The sequence below is a fragment of the Schistocerca cancellata genome, chromosome 3 (assembly GCF_023864275.1).
Source record: "Schistocerca cancellata isolate TAMUIC-IGC-003103 chromosome 3, iqSchCanc2.1, whole genome shotgun sequence".
Taxonomy (NCBI): Eukaryota; Metazoa; Arthropoda; class Insecta; order Orthoptera; family Acrididae; genus Schistocerca; species Schistocerca cancellata.
This window is the reverse complement of record NC_064628.1, coordinates 520,432,021-520,450,679: the sequence shown is the minus strand read 5'-3', so window position 1 is coordinate 520,450,679 and position 18,659 is coordinate 520,432,021. Positions and strand designations below refer to the sequence as shown.

At 45.5% G+C, this 18,659-nt stretch overlaps 1 protein-coding gene across 1 annotated transcript in view; it reads left to right on the top strand.

Annotated features, from left to right (window-relative positions):
- Nucleotides 1-18,659, top strand: part of LOC126175331 (GTP-binding protein Di-Ras1) — a 1,524,693-nt gene that overhangs the window by 66,862 nt on the left and 1,439,172 nt on the right. The gene's annotated exons all lie outside the window — the stretch shown is intronic.

The window sequence follows — 18,659 nt, the reverse complement described above, 5'->3', positions numbered from 1 at the left end:
CTTTTATCTCATCATACATTTCATCAATTTCTTCATCATCTGCAGAGCTAGTTGGCATATAAACTTGTACTACTGTAGTAGGCGTGGTTTCGTGTCTATCTTGGCCACAATAATGCGTTCACTATGCTGTTTGTAGTAGCTTACGCGCACTCCTATTTTTTATTCATTATTAAACCTACTCCTGGATTACCCCTATTTGAGTTTGTATTTATAACCCTGTAGTCACCTGACCGAAAGTCTTGTTCCTCCTTCCACCGAACTTCACTAATTCCTGCTATATCTAACTTAAACCTATCAATTTCCCGTTTTAAATTTTCTATCCTACCTGCCCGATTAAGGGATCTGACATTCCACGCTCCGATCCGTAGAACGCCAGTTTCCTTTCTCCTGATAATGACGTACTCTTGAGTAGACCCCGCCGGGAGATCCGAATGGGGGACTATTTTACCTCCGGAATATTTTACCCAAGCGGATGCCATCATCATTTAATCATACAGTAAAGCTGCATGCCGTCGGGAAAAATTACGGCTGTAGTTGCTCCTTGCTTTCAGCCGTATCATTGTAAATAAATGTTTTTATTTTATGTTTTTATTTGATGATGTGGGCTACAGTGACCTAAGAATTACTTTTTTTTGACTGGTTCCACATACACAAGGCCAATTTCGTTTGGGGTCTGTGGAAGGTACATTAGCATATCTGTTTATTTGTCGATGATTGTTTTCTGACATGTTCCGCATCCTAGAGGATCTTCTCACTATTGATCAATTGGAACGAAAAGTATATCTTATCTAATCTATAAATGTAAATAAAATATCACTCTGTTAATAATATTGATTACACTTTCGTAGTGTGAAAAATGTCGTTTTCCTCCCCCAACAATGAAGCTTTACGCTACTCAACAAGACCTTTACGTAAGTTTTGTGAACATAGTGTCAACTGAGTGAAGATTTTGTAATCTTTTTTGCGGTACTACTGCCAATATTTTGTAAACTAACGCCTCGTTTTTGCAATTCACCTGAAGCTTACGTAATTTTTTGAACATGACACCATTTCAAGGGAATATTCCTTACTGTTTTTATGTGGAAACATGGTATAATTTTGAACATGTTATTATTTTAACGCAGTTCAAGAGAAGGTTATACTATTTGAGAGTTACATTGAGATTAACTGTTTAATTGTAATACCTACTAAATTGGCTCGAGAATGGAGGTGAAGGGGCGAGGGACGGAGGAAATGGGAGGATAGGCATCATGATGTCATTAAAAGAAGGTATAGGTAGTCATGTGATAGATAAATGGACGTGCCTTACAGCCACCATGGACTGTGACGTTGTTGCCTGCTTGTACGTGATCAACACTAGCAAATGCACTTACAACTAGTCAGTGGTTTCACAATGTTCAGTATAGCATCCTATACCTTATTTTGTTCAGTGGATTGTTTTGTGGTCATAAGCTTGTTAGGATTATTAGCAGCCACTACACTATGCAACTGGAACAATTACAATAATAGAAACACACAGTAAATGTGTGTAAGTCCTTAGTGAATTTTATGATAGAAATTTATTGGAATAGTTATTCTACATAGGACTGCCTTCGTTCTTAATCCAACAATTGGTGCCCCATACAGATTTTCCTGTGAAGGTATATTGCTAATGGCTTTTATAAAGTTCAACTTCAGTTCCATATTAAAAAAATAAAAAAAAAGAAAGGAAACTACGATCCATGTCACTCAGACTAAGACAGGAGTGAATAATTCGACTACTAAAATATTTCCTGAAACTTCCTGGCAGATTAAAACTGTGTGCCGGACCTAGACTCGAACTCGAACCTTTCCTTTTCTTGGGCAAGTGCTCTACCAACTGAGCTACCCGAGCACGACTCACCATCCCTCCTCACATCTTTAATTCCGCCCGCACCTCGTCTCCTAAATCCCAAACTTCATACTGATAATATTTCCTCACTTCGCTGATGATAGAGAACACCAAACACACAGCAAAGATAAATTTGAAGGCATACCAAAACTATTTGCGTGGGTCTCTGCTATTCCACGAAAGAAAAATTATTTATAAACTTGTAACTCATGTAGTCGAGAGCAAATATTTTCATTTATTTTCCACTACATTTCGGTTGCAGTCATATTACAGTAAGTAGCTCATCTATGTTATATAAACTCATCCATAAATGTTCAACATGCTGCAATAATTAAATTCGAATTACGTTAAATAGCCTGTTAATTCACTCATTCCACATTGTTAGGCAATATCGAACCGATGGCCCATGTAACACGTAATTGGTAACTACAACAATATAGGTAATGTGTTCACACTTGGAATATGACTTCCATAATGTGTCCACTTCATTACAAAGTAGGATAAATTGTTCCTGGGTAACGAGATTAAACCTACCGAAGCTACTTTTGTTCAACTGCAACTTTCAACTTTCTCATACTAGGAGTACATGAAATTCGTACTGTGACTCGTTCACGTCTCCCTTACCTCGTTGTTATGCAAGGTAGGCGTCTACATACTGATCATTCGAGCAATTCCTCGGAAGTTGTCCCGCAGGCGTTGGAGATCGCTCGCGGCTTGTAGCATCACTCTTAGGGCACTATTCTAAACCGTTAGAGAGCATCTGTATGTGGGTCACAGCGACATCGTTCATTTTTCCATAATACTGCAGCATACTGGGCGGCGCTGCGAGGTACGAAGACGAGGTAGATATGGGCGTCATCACCGGATATAAGGTGGAGATGTGTCCGACGTCCTTTCAGCACATGTCCGCTCTATGTTGGTGCCATGTCTGATGAGTCCCGTGTGGAGCTACTGACCTGTGCTGTTATTAATCTCTGCCTGCGTGGGGCTCACTGGATCGCGACGGCGTGTGCTCATCTGGATAAAAAGTTTATGGATTTCGTTGTAATCAATAAGCGGAACATTTCATATTTAGCTGATAGGAAGCAAAGAGTCATGATCGACAGCTCATGTTGCTCTCGTGATAAGTTTCTCTTTGCAGAGGGGAAAATTACTACTGGCACTCGACAGGGTTAACTTCTGAGACCACTGCTGTCCTTGTTTTACGTAAAGGTGGACAAAACGTAGCGACAAAAGCTGCTTTCGCATGACGCGTCACTGTCAAGGAAAATAGCATTTTGACACTCGTACTACACATATGAAGTGATGTTACAGTTTAGTACAGAAGGTAATTGGAAGAAATTCGCAATGAGACGAGCAGAAATGACACTTCTACTCCAAGACAATATTTACACTGACGTCACCGCGGTCCCTGACGGGCCCGTCGACGTTACAAATGTCGGGACGGGTGTGATTACCATGGACGCCAATGCATGTTCTGAAACGTGTTCCCAGGTTGGCCACCAGACTGGTAAAGTGTTCTTGTTGTAGAGCGTTCCATTCCTTCATCAGCGCGATTGACAGCTGCTGGGCGGTCATAGGTGCTTGTAGAGGCGCTGCAATACTTCCCCTCACCCCCCACCCCATACGACCCCAATGCTCCTCACTCACACGTCTCGATGGGGTTGAACTAGGGGGAACTTGCAGGTCAAGCTATTCGCCGAATATTCTTTCGTTCCAGCTGCCCATCCATCTCCGCAGTTCGATGCTGTCACGCATTGTCATTCGTAAAATTGAAGTCAGGGCCGAGTGCACCACTGAATAGACGCACAGTAATTTTGACCGGTGAGTATACCATGTTCAAAGATTTGTAGGTCAGTACCCCTATGCAACATTATCGCTCTCCACATCGTAACACACAGACCGCCGAAACGACTGTGTATGACAATGTGACACATACCTTCATATGGCGAGAGGTGTGAACGTGTGATAAACCCAGGAACATTGTGGAAATGTTCAGAGGCCACCGTTGATATTTATCTACCGTATTTAGTTGACCTGGGATACTTTTGAAGACACTAGGTGCAATTTGTCACTCTTTTGTGCTTTTCAATATGCCAACCAAGTTGCAAGAATGAGCACTGCTGCTAGCTAATAATGTTATCCCTGTTTTTGGCAAAGATCAAGCCACACAGTTGAACACCACCGATTTAATTCCTCCCTGGAGTCGTATGGTGCGAAACATAGGGAATCAGATACAAATGTGTACAATATACACTGACATAAGAAATGCCATGGGATATGGTATCGAACTTCTTTTTGCGCGGTGTACTGCAGCAACTCGATGTGGCATGGACTCAACAAGTCGTTGGAAGCCCCTTGCAGAAGTACTGAGCCTGCCTCGTGATGACTGGGTGTTGTGTGCTGTCCTTGGGTTAGTTAGGTTTAAGTAGTTCTAAGTTCTAGGGCACTCACGACCATAGATGTTAAGTCCCATAGTGCTCAGAGCCATTTGAACCATTTGAATTTGAGGATGACACGGCGGTCGGATGGTCCCGATGGGCTGCTTGTGGCCTGAAGACGGAGTGCTATAAGGTTTATGTCGGGCGATCTGGGAGGCAAAATCATTTGCTCGAACCGTCTAGAAAGTTCCTCAAACCAACTGCAAACAACTGGAACCCGGTGACATGGCGCCTTGTCATCCATAAAACCTGTAACACTCCCTATTAATTTTACACGTGTTCCCGCTCGATCGGGATCTGATAGCAGCCCAAATAATTATTAATTAATGTGACCGTGTACCTAATGGGCTGGCAATCGGGTTGGACTGCTCAGGAGATGTTACATTCCATTCTGTCCTTCTCAATGCTGTAATAATGTACTGTTTGGTGGCAAGAAGAACAACAAACACAGCTTCACTAAACAAAACCTATATTCTTACCAAAAACCACAAAGATAAGGAGACAGCCACTGCCTTCGTCAATACACTGTTAATAACGGCTAATCTCAGCACAGGCCTTTTCGTTATTCATTATCGTCACACGCAAATCCATTCACTGCAATCCAACACTGCAATCCAAATGATGCCGGCGCGGTAGACGCAAAATCTCAAATAACGGCACATATATATCACTGAATCACTCTGTTAATTATACTTTCTCACTTTCCCGTATACTACTAACACAAAGGGGTTGAACCGCGGCGATGGCCACTCCCTTTGTCGGTAATTTCTATCAATTGCTGGCTTCTGCTCAGCTCTGCCCGCCACACGGGAACCTACAACACACACTCTTGACTCAACTCTCGCTCTCGCGACCCGACACACTATCGATAGTTGCCCTGTCGACCTGTGTGAGTGCAAACCTAGTAGTAAGGGCCTGCGGACCCCTTACAAACCACAAGCCACTCCATTGTCCATGGTGAGAGGTAATACCTGAAACTTGGTACTCTGGGACACTCTCGACACTGTGGACCTAGGAATATTGAATTCTCCAACGATTTCCGAAGTGGAATATGTCATGCTTTTGGCTCTAACTACAATTTCGCGCTCCGAGTCTGTTAACTCCCGTCGGGAGGCCACAATCACGTCGGAAACATGAAGTCCCCACCACCAGCATGCACAGTGCCTTGTTGACAATTTGAGTCCATGGCTTCGCGAAGTCTGCGCCACACTCGAATCCTACCATTAGCCATTACCAATTGGAATCGGGACTCATCTGACCAGTCACCTAGGGTACAACCGCTGCAGGCGATGTCGTGCTGTTAGCAAAGGCACTCGCGTCGGTCGTCTGCTGCCATAGCCCATTAACGCCAAATTTCGCCACACTTCCTTTTTTCACGCAGTATTGGATGAATGATTACGTTTTTTACGAGACCACTAGAGGCTGAGCACAAGCTCGGGAAATTTGACTGATGGAGAAGGAAATCGGTCGTGCCCTTTCAAAGGCACGATCGCGGCATTTGCCTGGAGCGATTTAGGGTAATAACACGCGCTCTAGGTCGTAAAGTAAAATCCACAGGCCACGGCATTGTCCATGGTGAGAGGTGATGCCTGAAATCTGGTATTCTCGGGACACCCTTGACACTCTGGACCTCGAAATGTTGAATTCTCTATTTCCGAAATGGAGTAGATCATGCATCTAGCTCTATGATTCCGCGCTCGCAGTCTGTTAATTCCCGTCGTATGGCCGTAATCACGTCGGACCCCGTTTTACATGAATCATCTGACTGTAAAAGACAGATCCGGTAATTCACTGCTTTTTTTCCATAATTAGTGTAAGTGATACTACCGCCATCTGTATATCTGCATATCGCTATCCCACGACTTTCTACACCTCAGCATATGTCACATACACATAAATTCAAGATCTCCTCTTGAGTCCCTGGATCGATTTCTACCAAAGTGGGTATACATGATACTTAATATCTGAAATGAAACACCGCGGAGGGAAAAACCTTCAACTTCGAACTGGGGTGGAGTCATGGCGACAGTGTGGCTATCCAGGGAGGACGGGAAAGGAATAGGTTGACAGACAAAGAGGGGACAAAGAGATGCACAAATAGAGAGGGGAGAAGGGGAAAATGAGATTGTCGGAGGAGGAATTGAACAGAGAGGGAGGAGGGAGTAGGAGATAGTCACAGACAGGGAAAGAGGGAGATGAATGGAGGGGGAAAGGAGAGAAGGTAATAATAGAAGACTGGAATAAATAAATACCCAGTCAACACCGGATTTCTCAGATAGTTCTGTAATAAAATTATTGGTGTTTTACAACAATTATTCCCACACGTGGAATAACAAATAGTGTAAAACGTGTAAGATATGTAGTCACGTGTCCAACAGTTGTGACTTCACTTTGGGGTACGGTGTGAGTCTCTTCAAATGCCCTTTTCGCTTTTCTTTTTCCTCCAAAATGTGTCATGTCTGGAGGCTGATGGATTGTCAGACTCATGTACATCACAGAGAATAACTATTTTTGGCAACAGATATAAGAACACTAAATGTCGCGGAGCGCATGATATGAGCAAACAGTGCCACAAATTAATTTTCTGTTCACATTGATATATTTATTCTTTGGAAATAAGCGAAGCTGACGATATTCGCATTCTAGTGTAACTAGCAAGAATTTATCTCTATTGATGCTACATGTCTGTCACTGTATTAACGAGTTAGTCAAAAACCATGAAACTGAAAAATACACGAAACGGAAACCAAAGTTTATTTACAATCACTGGTAAAAGTTTTTATGAAATATTAAATATTGTCCTTTTTTATTATGCTGCTATCATGTAATAACTTTTATTTTATACTTACACAATTCCGATTGCAGTATTAGGCCATTTTAAGTACAAAACCAGATATAAACAATAGAAATATAAATCACAAAAGCAAGAAGCAGGGTAACCATGAAAAACAGTGTAGAAACACCACGAATATTTATCTTATTTATGTGTCAAAAGACATCAGACAGGTATGAGATACGAGGCCTTGTCAGAAAACCAGATCATGTGATACAGTCCAGATCTGTCATCAGTTAAAGTGGAAACATCTCTGAAATGTCTAAATGAGTTGCAGACTTTCATTTCTGGGCCCTATATCACAGCTGTTACATGAAACTTATACCCAGTAAACAGGCATGTGCCGCACTATTGTGTCTGAACAATGACTGGGATGGACATAGAGGAAACGATCTTCCAAAGATTGTCGGAAAACATGACAGTCTGCACAAAGCACTCTGTGAGGTGTTAGGAAACAAGGTAGCTGAAATATTTATTTTTCGTGATAAATACATTATCTTTGCGTAGACTAGTACATAACAGTGTTTGCAGTATGTGACATGAAGGCCGATTGTTAAGGTTCACACGGAAACATCGTGAATTGTATTATCGTAATATATTTGTAGCAAACATGTAGTTTCTGCCTTGTTATAAAGTTAATTATGTAAAACATGGTGCACTATATAGGCCAGTAGAGATTTGGATCGTTGCAAATTTTTCGCGGTTGTCTTATTTCTTGCCTTTGTGATTCACAGTTTTTAGTTTGAGTTTTTATATTTGAAAATGGCATAATGCCAAAATCTTGACTGTATAACAATAAAATTTAAATTATTGCAGTCAAATGGTGTCAGCTTCATTCAAAAAATTTACCATTACTGTGCCTCCAGTCAAAGAAAAATCTATTAAATATTGTCCGTAAGTATTGTTTAAGATCCGACGTCTTGTATGGCCATTTTCTTACTCGGATACGTGGTACAGCAAATAGTGTAAAACGTGTGAAGGAATACGGTTACATGTCCAACAGTTATGATTTCATTTTAGAGTATGGTACCGGTCTCTTCATATGTTTTTTCTTTTTTCCCGACCTGTATTTTGTTTGAAACGTGGTAGATCGTCAAACTCATGTACATGACAGAGTATATATCTATATTCGACAATAGATATGAGAACACTAAACGTCGTGGAGCGCCAAATATGTGCGAACATACCACAAATGAATTTTCTCTTCACATTACTACATTTATCACGAGGAAATAAGCGAAGCTGACGATATTCGCGCTCTAGTGGAACTTGGAACAATTTATCTTTGTCTGTAGAAAGTAGCATTTTGTGCGACCTTCTTCAACGGCAATATTAGCGTAAGTCTGAGTGTATATAGAACACAATTTGTATATTATTTAAAACTGTTCTCTTAACTTTAAGCACGAATTGGGACACACAGACTGTTATAGTTAGTAACATATGTGTGTAAGTACATAAAACAGTAATAGCTACTGTTGACATGACGAAAATTGTTTTATGAACGACCCTTGAGGTTAGAATACCTGAATATTCGATTTGGAAATTAACCAACTACTCTAGAACAGTTTGGAAAAGTAACTGTGTTTTTTGACTACATTTTTACAGTCGTGTGTTATTTAAATATACGCTGATCGGCCAGGACATAAAGACCACCGACTTACTATCGATATAAACCCGCCCAGGCAATAGAAACGTCCCCTGGCTAGGAATGAGTGCTAGTCAGACACACGCACGGTGCATGAAGTATCAGTGAGCGCATTGTCCTTGTGTAGAGTGCGGGAGGAGCGCGATCTGTCTGAGTTTGACCGAGGGCAGATTGTCATTGCCAGCAGGATCGGCGCGAGCATTTTGAAAACTGCACGACTTCTCGGGTGTACGAGGAGTGACGTGGTGAGTGTCTCCAACACAAGGTGAAACCTGGCTTACACGTCGCGGAGCCACCCATCATTACAAATGTCAGACTTCGTAGGCTAGGTAGACTGGTAAAACAGGACAGGCGGCGAACTGTGGCGGAACTATCATCAGAATTTAATGATAGGCAGAGTACAAGTGTGTGTGAACACACTCGTAAAGATGCGTCACCGCTGCCGACGACCCATGCATGTGTCAATGTTAACACCACGACATCAACAGCTATGTCTTAAATTGGCATGTCACCATCGGCACTGGACATTGGCGCAGTGGCGGAACGTTGCATGGTCTGATGAATCCCAAAACGTTCTTCATCATGCCGATGGGAGGGCGTGAATCCGTTGACTTACAGGAATCAACTCCTTATCACGTGCACTGTGGGACGGAGACAAGCTGGCAGCGGCTCCCTTATGCTCTGGGGAACTTTCACGTGGGCATCCATGGGTCTAAAAGAGCTCGTGCAAGGCACTATGACGGTCAAGGTTCAAATGGCTCTGAGCACTATGGGACTTAACATCTGAGGTCCTCAGTCCCCTACAACTTAGAAATACTTAAACCTAACTAACCTAAGGACATCACACACATCCATGCCCGAGGCAGGATTCGAACCTGCGACCGTACCGGTCGCGCGGTTCCAGTCTGAAGCGCCTAGAACCGCTCGGCCACACCTGCCGGCCGGACGGTCAAGGAGTATGGTTGAAGACCATGTACATTCCGTCATGACGACCATGTTTTCCGACGGCAGTGGCATTTTGCAACAAAATAATGATGTGATTGAACTCCGGAATTTATGGGCATCAGGGTTACTTGTATGTGCATATGTGGTCCGACTTCCTCCAGCGACCTATCAAGGCTCATTGATTCCATTCCACGACGCCAAAGGTAAACGTACCGCCCATAGGGTAGGGGGTCATAATGTTCTGACTTACGATTGTATTGGAAATCTTACTTTCTTCAGAACGCTGATTAGGCTTAATATTTTGTGGTAACAGAGAGGAAATGTGTGTCATTGACAACAGCATGGTGTACTAGTTGGTATTTTTGTTTATCTCTTATGGCAAGGAGTTTGTGTGTGTGTGTGTGTGTGTGTGTGTGTGTGTGTGTGTGTGTGTGTGTGTGTGTACAACCTAGGCAAACTCATAATTCAGAGTGGTTCGTGGAGATGAAAGGTATATAGCTACGTAGGCTTCCGCGATCGATGTCACGATGATTAAAATTCATTTGAGTGTTGTACCGCTTTATTGTGTAAAATACTTTAATTAAAAACCTAAAACCAACGTTTCGACCCTACTGCAGCGGCCGTCCTCAGGAAATGACTGATTTTGGTGAAGGAAGGATGGCTCTATGTATTGCAGACGATCGGTGTCAATACATTATATTTTTGAATCTTTAGTGTTCCTAGAATACAGTAGGCTAGCCATGGCGGAAGCGGGAGGCTAGGAAAGAAGCTGTTGGTGAGCTAGCCGGCTTGTTAGTGACTGGCGACAGTCTGCAAAATCAGTGCTTGACTTCTGGTGGGTACGCTTACTTCCCGGTGCGCGCGGAAATGCAGTAGGACGCGGCGGCGTATGCTCCTTTGGAGAAAAGTGTATGGCTTTCGATGCACTATCCACAAGTGGTGCACTTCATATTTTCCTGACATTAAGCAAAGGGCCATGTTCGATAGCTCATGCTGCTGTCGTGACAAATTTCTTTCTGAATAGGGGCAAATTCCTAGTTGCACTTCACAGGGTTAACTTCTGGGACAGCTACTGATTTTGATTGTATATAAAAGTGTGGGACAAGCAGACTCATATGTGAAGGATTCGTCCAACTTTGTACAACTAATTAAGGAGCAACAGATACAGTCAACTGACACTGTGGCCGGCCGTGGTGGCTGACCGATTCTAGGCACTTCAGCCCGGAACCACGCGACTGCTACGGTCGCAGGTTCGAATACTGCCTCGGGCATGGATGTGTGTGATGTCCTTAGGTTAGTTAGGTTTACGTAGTTCTAAGTATAAGGGATTGATGACCTCAGCTGTTAAGTCCCATAGTGCTTAGAGCCATTTGGAGCATTTGACACTGTGCTTATTTTCGATGCCAAGTCTGTCCTCGCCAACATACCTAAGGGGAAGACCATACGCATCGCATCCTTCAGGAGCATATTCCACCAGGTGTATTATGTGACTTCGTGCTTTTCTTCCTATCATCAACATACTTAACTTGGTGGGAAAATATTACGAGCAATTAAATGGAGTGGCAATGGCATCCCTCCTATCGCCAGTCACAGCGAACATCTTCAAATGATTCAAATGGCTCTGAGCACTAAGGTACTTAACTTCTAAGGTCATCAGTCCTCTAAAACTTAGAGCTACTTAAATCTAACTAACCTAACGGCATCACACACATCAGTGCCCAAGGAAAGATTCGAACCTGCGACCGTAGTGGTCGCGCGGTTCCAGACTGTAGTGCCTAGAACCTCTCGGCCACCCCGGCCGGTCAGCGGACATCTTCACGGAAGCTTTTGGGCAAACGGCTATAGCCTGTGAATTGTTACACCCCCGTTGCTGGCTGCGGTATGTAGATGACACATTCATTATCTGTGGGGGGGGGGGGGGGGCGGAATTGGAAAGCTTCCTTCAGCATCTAAACACACTAGATAAAAACGTACAGCTCACCCACGAAACCGAAATCAACGGCGTGTTACCATTCTTGGACGTGGAGGTACATGGAACTGCGGATGGTGCACTCGGACACAAAGTGCACAGGACGCCAACCATTACAAATCGGTACCTACACGCGGAAAGCCACCAGAAGTATTTAGTTCTGCACCCGCTGACTGCCCCTACCTACCAGGCAAAAGACAATAACACGATCGAAGAAGATTGATGGACCTACACCGCACGTTTCACGGCAACGGTTATGAAATTATAAGAAAGGTGGTCATAGCCAACCGAAATAAAACAAGAAAGAAAGGAAGAGAAGCTTCTGGTAGTCCACTTCCGTACGTGAAGGGCATTAGTGAACTGCTAGGCAATGTCCTCCGCCGACGAGGGTGAAATCTTATTTTTCGCAGCAGCCACAGGATCCACAAGAAACTAAGTACTGCAAGAGTACATGAACTACCCTGTAAGTTCGGAGCTGCCTACAGATGGAAGACAGAGAGACCAGTAGCAGAACATGAAGCCTACGAGCGATTAGCCTTGCGGAACATGAACGCTATGTGCGATTAGCACAGCATAATAAATCGGTGATAATGGACCGTCACCGCTACTGTGGACAGCCCATCTTGTTCCAGGAGGACCGTAAGATGGCGAAAGAGTCGTAGACGTGGCAATGAAAAATTCTAGACGTGACTGAAATTATTAAGCAGCCAGACAATTTCAACAGGGAGGACAGCTACAACCTTCTGGTGTCCTGGTTGTCAGCTATGCCAGTCCACGGGGCGCTAGCAGTCGTCTCACCGGGCACGGACGCGACAGTCTTATCAAACAGTTACAGGAGAACTGTCAGTGCATTTCCGCACACACCACAAGGAAAACATGCCCAGTAGAAGCCATGCGATGATTTTCGGACTGTCGCCAGTCACTGACAAGCCGGCTAGCCCAGTAACGGCTTCTTCCCTACCATCCCCCTTCCATGATGACTAACCTCATATGCTACGACCAATAAAGTTTCAAAAGTGTGTCGTACTGACACCGAACATCTTCTGTAAATACGGCCAACTTTCCTCCACCAAACCTAGTCTTGTACCGAGGAATTCCGTTGTAATATGGCCGAAACGTTCGATTAAAGTTTATAGTAAAACTATTTTATACGCTGACGAGATAAAAGATGTCTCGCGATGAAGAATTCAGAGATTCAAGCCATACAGAAGAACACACCAGGCCTGGGAATGTTCTGTCTGTAGTAGCATTTTAGCTCCGCACTCACGACAACTGCGACTATCGATCTGTAACACTCACGTGTGCAGGCGTTATTACATACGATGTTGCGAACCTGTAGCACAGCCACTATGTCTGCCGTCTTGCGTATGGAGTTAAGACACTAGCACAGGCAGAGCATTCCCACGTGCCAGGTGTGTGCTCATGTGCTGTGGAAAATACACTTCATCTACACCTTCACTTCTAACGCAATTCCGTCCATATGTCTCACGACCTTTTATTCTCCTTATCGCCTCAGGGATCGTTTCCTGCATTTTGTCACCATTTAGCAAAATCACCCTGTAGAAAATGACTCGTACGCTCTATTCTAGGATGAAGAAATATTCTTACTTGATTCGAACTCAAATATCTTTGTGTCGAAAGCTGTAATTGGATTTTTACTTTTCAATTAAAATACTTTAGAAACTAGGAGAGCAGGAAACTGTTTTGCAATTGTTAAAAATGTTTCCAATTAGTTTATAACTATTTGAAATCACTTATTTGACTCACCGAAACGACAGTAATTCTAGGCGCTATACATGAGAACATACCGAGCCGTGGGAATGCTCTATCTGTACAAGTATTTTAACTCCACACTCGCGACAACATATGTCGATTTAGTCAGAAGCTGTCCATCCTGGTAGCTGAGTAGTCAGCGCGACATAATATCAAGGGCCCGGGTTCGATTCCCGGCTGGATAGGAGATTTTCTCCGCTCAGGGACTTGGTGTTGTGCTATCCTAATCGTCATCATTTCATCCCCATTGACGCGCAAGTCGCCGAAGTGGCGTCAAATCGGAAGACTTGCAGCCTGCGAACGGTCTACCCGATGGGAGGCCCTAGTCACACGACATTTAGATTTTATTTTATTCAGAAGCTAAAAGTCGAAACAAAAGACTACTGTGACGACTGCACAGAACACTGGAGCCTATTCTACGATCTTATTGGTTAAAAATACTTTTTCCTTTCCACAAATTACATCGACTGAGTGGAACTGCTAGAAATCCTGCGAGGACAAAGGAGTAATCCGTGATTTTGTTATAATTTCCGAGTAAAATTCTCTTCGTAAGATGCTGTGAGAATTTTTAGTGAGTGTGTCTTAAATAAAATTTTCTACGACTGATGTCCTCTGCTGTGTGTAAGTCTATCAAACTACACTCCTGGAAATTGAAATAAGAACACCGTGAATTCATTGTCCCAGGAAGGGGAAACTTTATTGACACATTCCTGGGGTCAGATACATCATATGATCACACTGACAGAACCACAGGCACATAGACACAGGCAACAGAGCATGCACAATGTCGGCACTAGTACAGTGTATATCCACCTTTCGCAGCAATGCAGGCTGCTATTCTCCCATGGAGACGATCGTAGAGATGCTGGATGTAGTCCTGTGGAACGGCTTGCCATGCCATTTCCACCTGGCGCCTCAGTTGGACCAGCGTTCGTGCTGGACGTGCAGACCGCGTGAGACGACGCTTCATCCAGTCCCAAACATGCTCAATGGGGGACAGATCCGGAGATCTTGCTGGCCAGGGTAGTTGTCTTACACCTTCTAGAGCACGTTGGGTGGCACGGGATACATGCGGACGTGCATTGTCCTGTTGGAACAGCAAGTTCCCTTGCCGGTCTAGGAATGGTAGAACGATGGGTTCGATGACGGTTTGGATGTACCGTGCACTATTCAGTGTCCCCTCGACGATCACCAGTGGTGTACGGCCAGTGTAGGAGATCGCTCCCCACACCATGATGCCAGGTGTTGGCCCTGTGTGCCTCGGTCGTATGCAGTCCTGATTGTGGCGCTCACCTGCACGGCGCCAAACACGCATACGACCATCATTGGCACCAAGGCAGAAGCGACTCTCATCGCTGAAGACGACACGTCTCCATTCGTCCCTCCATTCACGCCTGTCGCGACACCACTGGAGGCGGGCTGCACGATGTTTAGGCGTGAGCGGAAGACGGCCTAACGGTGTGCGGGACCGTAGCCCAGCTTCATGGAGACGGTTGCGAATGGACCTCGCCGATACCCCAGGAGCAACAGTGTCCCTAATTTGCTGGGAAGTGGCGGTGCGGTCCCCTAGGGCACTGCGTAGGATCCTACGGTCTTGGCGTGCATCCGTGCGTCGCTGCGGTCCGGTCCCAGGTCGACGGGCAAGTGCACCTTCCGCCGACCACTGGCGACAACATCGATGTACTGTGGAGACCTCACGCCCCACGTGTTGAGCAATTCGGCGGTACGTCCACCCGGCCTCCCGCATGCCCACTATACGCCCTCGCTCAAAGTCCGTCAACTGCACATACGGTTCACGTCCACGCTGTCGCGGCATGCTACCAGTGTTAAAGACTGCGATGGAGCTCCGTATGCCACGGCAAACTGGCTGACACTGACGGCGGCGGTGCACAAATGCTGCGCAGCTAGCGCCATTCGACGGCCAACACCGCGGTTTCTGGTGTGTCCGCTGTGCCGTGCGTGTGATCATTGCTTGTACAGCCCTCTCGCAGTGTCCGGAGCAAGTATGGTGGGTCTGACACACCGGTGTCAATGTGTTCTTTTTTCCATTTCCAGGAGTGTATATGTTGATTACCGAGTAAATATAGCAGACATAACGTCCAATTACCGGACTGCGAGAACTGTAGAAAACCTGCACCAGGTCACCCCTTCGCCTTCAGGCGCAATATTGGGCCCATTTCCCAAAACATACCAATCCATCAAGAGTGCTCAACGACAGTTCTACGAACATTGCTGCATATGGGCCTCCGCAGCAGATACCTGATTCATACATCCAAGCTAACTGCTGTTTCTTCAGCGACGAAACCTGGAATCGCAACTGGATGTCTACTAAGTGTCGATAAGTGGCCTTTTTAGATGAATCACGCTTTGTGTTTAATTGGTCTTGGAACGCCTAAAGGCAAACACCTTGCACGGGAAAGCGGTCTGCGTGGCGCCACCTGGGGAAGGTGTGTTGCCTTCCGAAACTGGGTTAAAACCGCCAGGAGACCCTCTGATTCCCGGAAATCTTCAGGAAGCCTGAAGTACTCTGTGGCTCAGAGGAACCTGAGTGGGGCGGGGACAGTAATGTCCTATCCCGTGGCCTTGACGTGGCCCCGGCGCTCAGTAACCCCCGCAGATGGGGTGAAGCTAACACGGGAAGGGCCGTCTATGCATGACGTTAAAAGGCTAGCCCTTAAATGGGTGCAATCCTCACTGAACCGCACTGGCCCACCGTGAATTATCAAAAGCGGTGGGTGAGACATGGTCGGCCATGATCCCCCAGTACGTGTGGAGCCCCTCCGGGGAACGTAACTCGGGTTTGAGTGCCGCACCGTCTCGATGATGTCAAACTCCACAACATAAGACCCGGGCCATACCATCATTTACATCACATCATCATTCTCATAACATCTCCGGGCTGTGGAACGGTGAGGGTTGTCGTCGTGTCAAGGCAGGACGTTAAACTCCCGTCAAGGTAGGACGTTAAACTCCCCCAACCTGAGGCGAAAGCGAAGGGTGCGTGGCACAGGGGGAGCTGTGTCTGAGGGACCAACCATTAGTCCCTCTCAAATTCGCAGGGCACAAGACCAGCTGGTGCTCTGCATGCCGGCGACCTCGTTCGTCGCCGTGGGACCTCGGCGCGAGTCGGCAAGTGCACTTCGCCGCGCCCGTGGGTAACCGGGGCGTGTTCTGCCAAACCCAGGGGGTGGTGACATCGCCTGGGCTAGGTTAGCTGGGTCCAGACCGTCGAACGACTGGGTGACCGGCCCGCCACCTGAGTAGGAGCGGGTCCCCTGGCCTGCAGGTGGGAGCCCGGGCTAGTAAACGGCGAAGGACGAGAAGTGCATCCGCTTCTCCGGAGTGCGGGGTGCACTTGCCGATAAACACTGGGAGAAATCGACCGTGACGAGGCCACTGAAGGAGACCAGGACACTGGCAACGGTGTATTGAACTCGGCGGCTCAGGGATGCCCTTGACCTAGGGACGAGGTTGGTGGGCGAGCTGCATTCTTAGTCCCCCCCCCCCCCCATGCCAGAGGAGCCGGTCCGGGGTAAGAGACGGGCTTCCAACCCCTTTTTTCGCTTGTCCTACACATGATGGCTACTGAAGAGACAAGCGATCTAAGTGCGCCCACAAGGGCTTCGATGCTGTCTGACCCCTCCCCACAGGAAGGCCTGGGTCAGATGATGGAGGAGAGTAATATAGAGAGACATATGAGGATCACCCAACTACTCGATCAGACTGTTAAGAATGGGAAGATCAGTCAGGCCGCTGTACTGGCAATAAAAAATGAATTAGCGGCATGGGCGATAGCCAATGCTAAGCTTGAAGGGAGACTTGAAGAGCTTGAAAAAGAGAACGATAGGCTCAGAAAACAACCAGGCAGGACATGGGCTGGCGTTGCGGCACAAGCTGCACCAAAGGCCCAAACGACCAAAGAGACTATTGCTAAGGTCTCCAAACGGCCAGACACTGCAGTCTTTTTGAAACCATTACCCGGCCAGGACATAAAAAAGGTGCAGGAAGTTTTTGCAACCACTGTAAATCCCGTCAAGGAAAAGATTAAGATTAATAAGGTTAAAGTTACAAAAAATGTTGTCATTGTAGACGTAGCCTCAGAAGACGATAAGAACAAACTTTTAAGAAACCAAAAGCTATGCAAGTCAGTTAAGTGTGAACCCCCCCGAAAGCGAAATCCACTCGTTATATTATATGATGTCCCCAAATCTATGACAGATGAGGACTTATGTGAGACTCTTTATCGTCAAAACCTTGAAGACTCTGACCTAAGCATGGAAGCATTCCTAAAAGATTTTAAACTGAGATTTAGAACTGGACCTAGGGACAGAGATGTTGTTCACCATGTAGCAGAAGTCACAGGGGGATTATGGCGAAAACTAACATCTATGGGCAGGGTATACATAGGCTTTCACGCCATTAATGTGAAAGACTACTTAATAGTACCTCGTTGCCACAATTGTGGGGACATTGACCACGTACACAAATATTGTAGTAGGAAGCCGGCATGCTCCAGGTGTGGAGAAGAAAACCACGTCAGAAAGGAATGTACAAGAACCGCTGTATGCATACCATGCACACGAAGGGCCAAAAAGACCTGCGGCGCAACCGGGAGGAACTGCCCCACATATAAGCTCCTTGAACAGCGCTTAATATCCCGAACAGATTATGGCTATTGGTAACAACCAAACCAGATCAACCAAAAGAAAGTCTCCGAGCAAGAAAAAAAGAGACGCTGAAAAGGCAGAAAATTTCAAAAAGTTCTTAAAATATATTCAGGAGACAGTAAAAAGGGAAAACATCATGGTTGATTCAAGTATTCAGACAGATAACGAAATAAAGACTGAAGAAGTAGTGAAAGTGACTGATTTAGGAAACCTGACCGACCCTAAAACTCTGGTGCATATGAGTGTTAATTCAACACTTAACCCAGAAGCAGCAAGCTTCGTCATCAACAAAGAAGAAATATGCCCACAACAAATAGTCATGGTTGATCTGTGCATACAGACGGACCCAGAAGAAGAGACGGAAGACAGCCCACAACCGGAAGAGAGCAATGGCATTGCTCCAGTTCAAAAGGGAACTCTCCAAATTGTTCTACAAGACAACAAAATTACAAGTACTAATCAGTTGGAAGTAGTTCCGAAAGCACCAGATCTGGATCCTAGAAGGATCTACCCGAA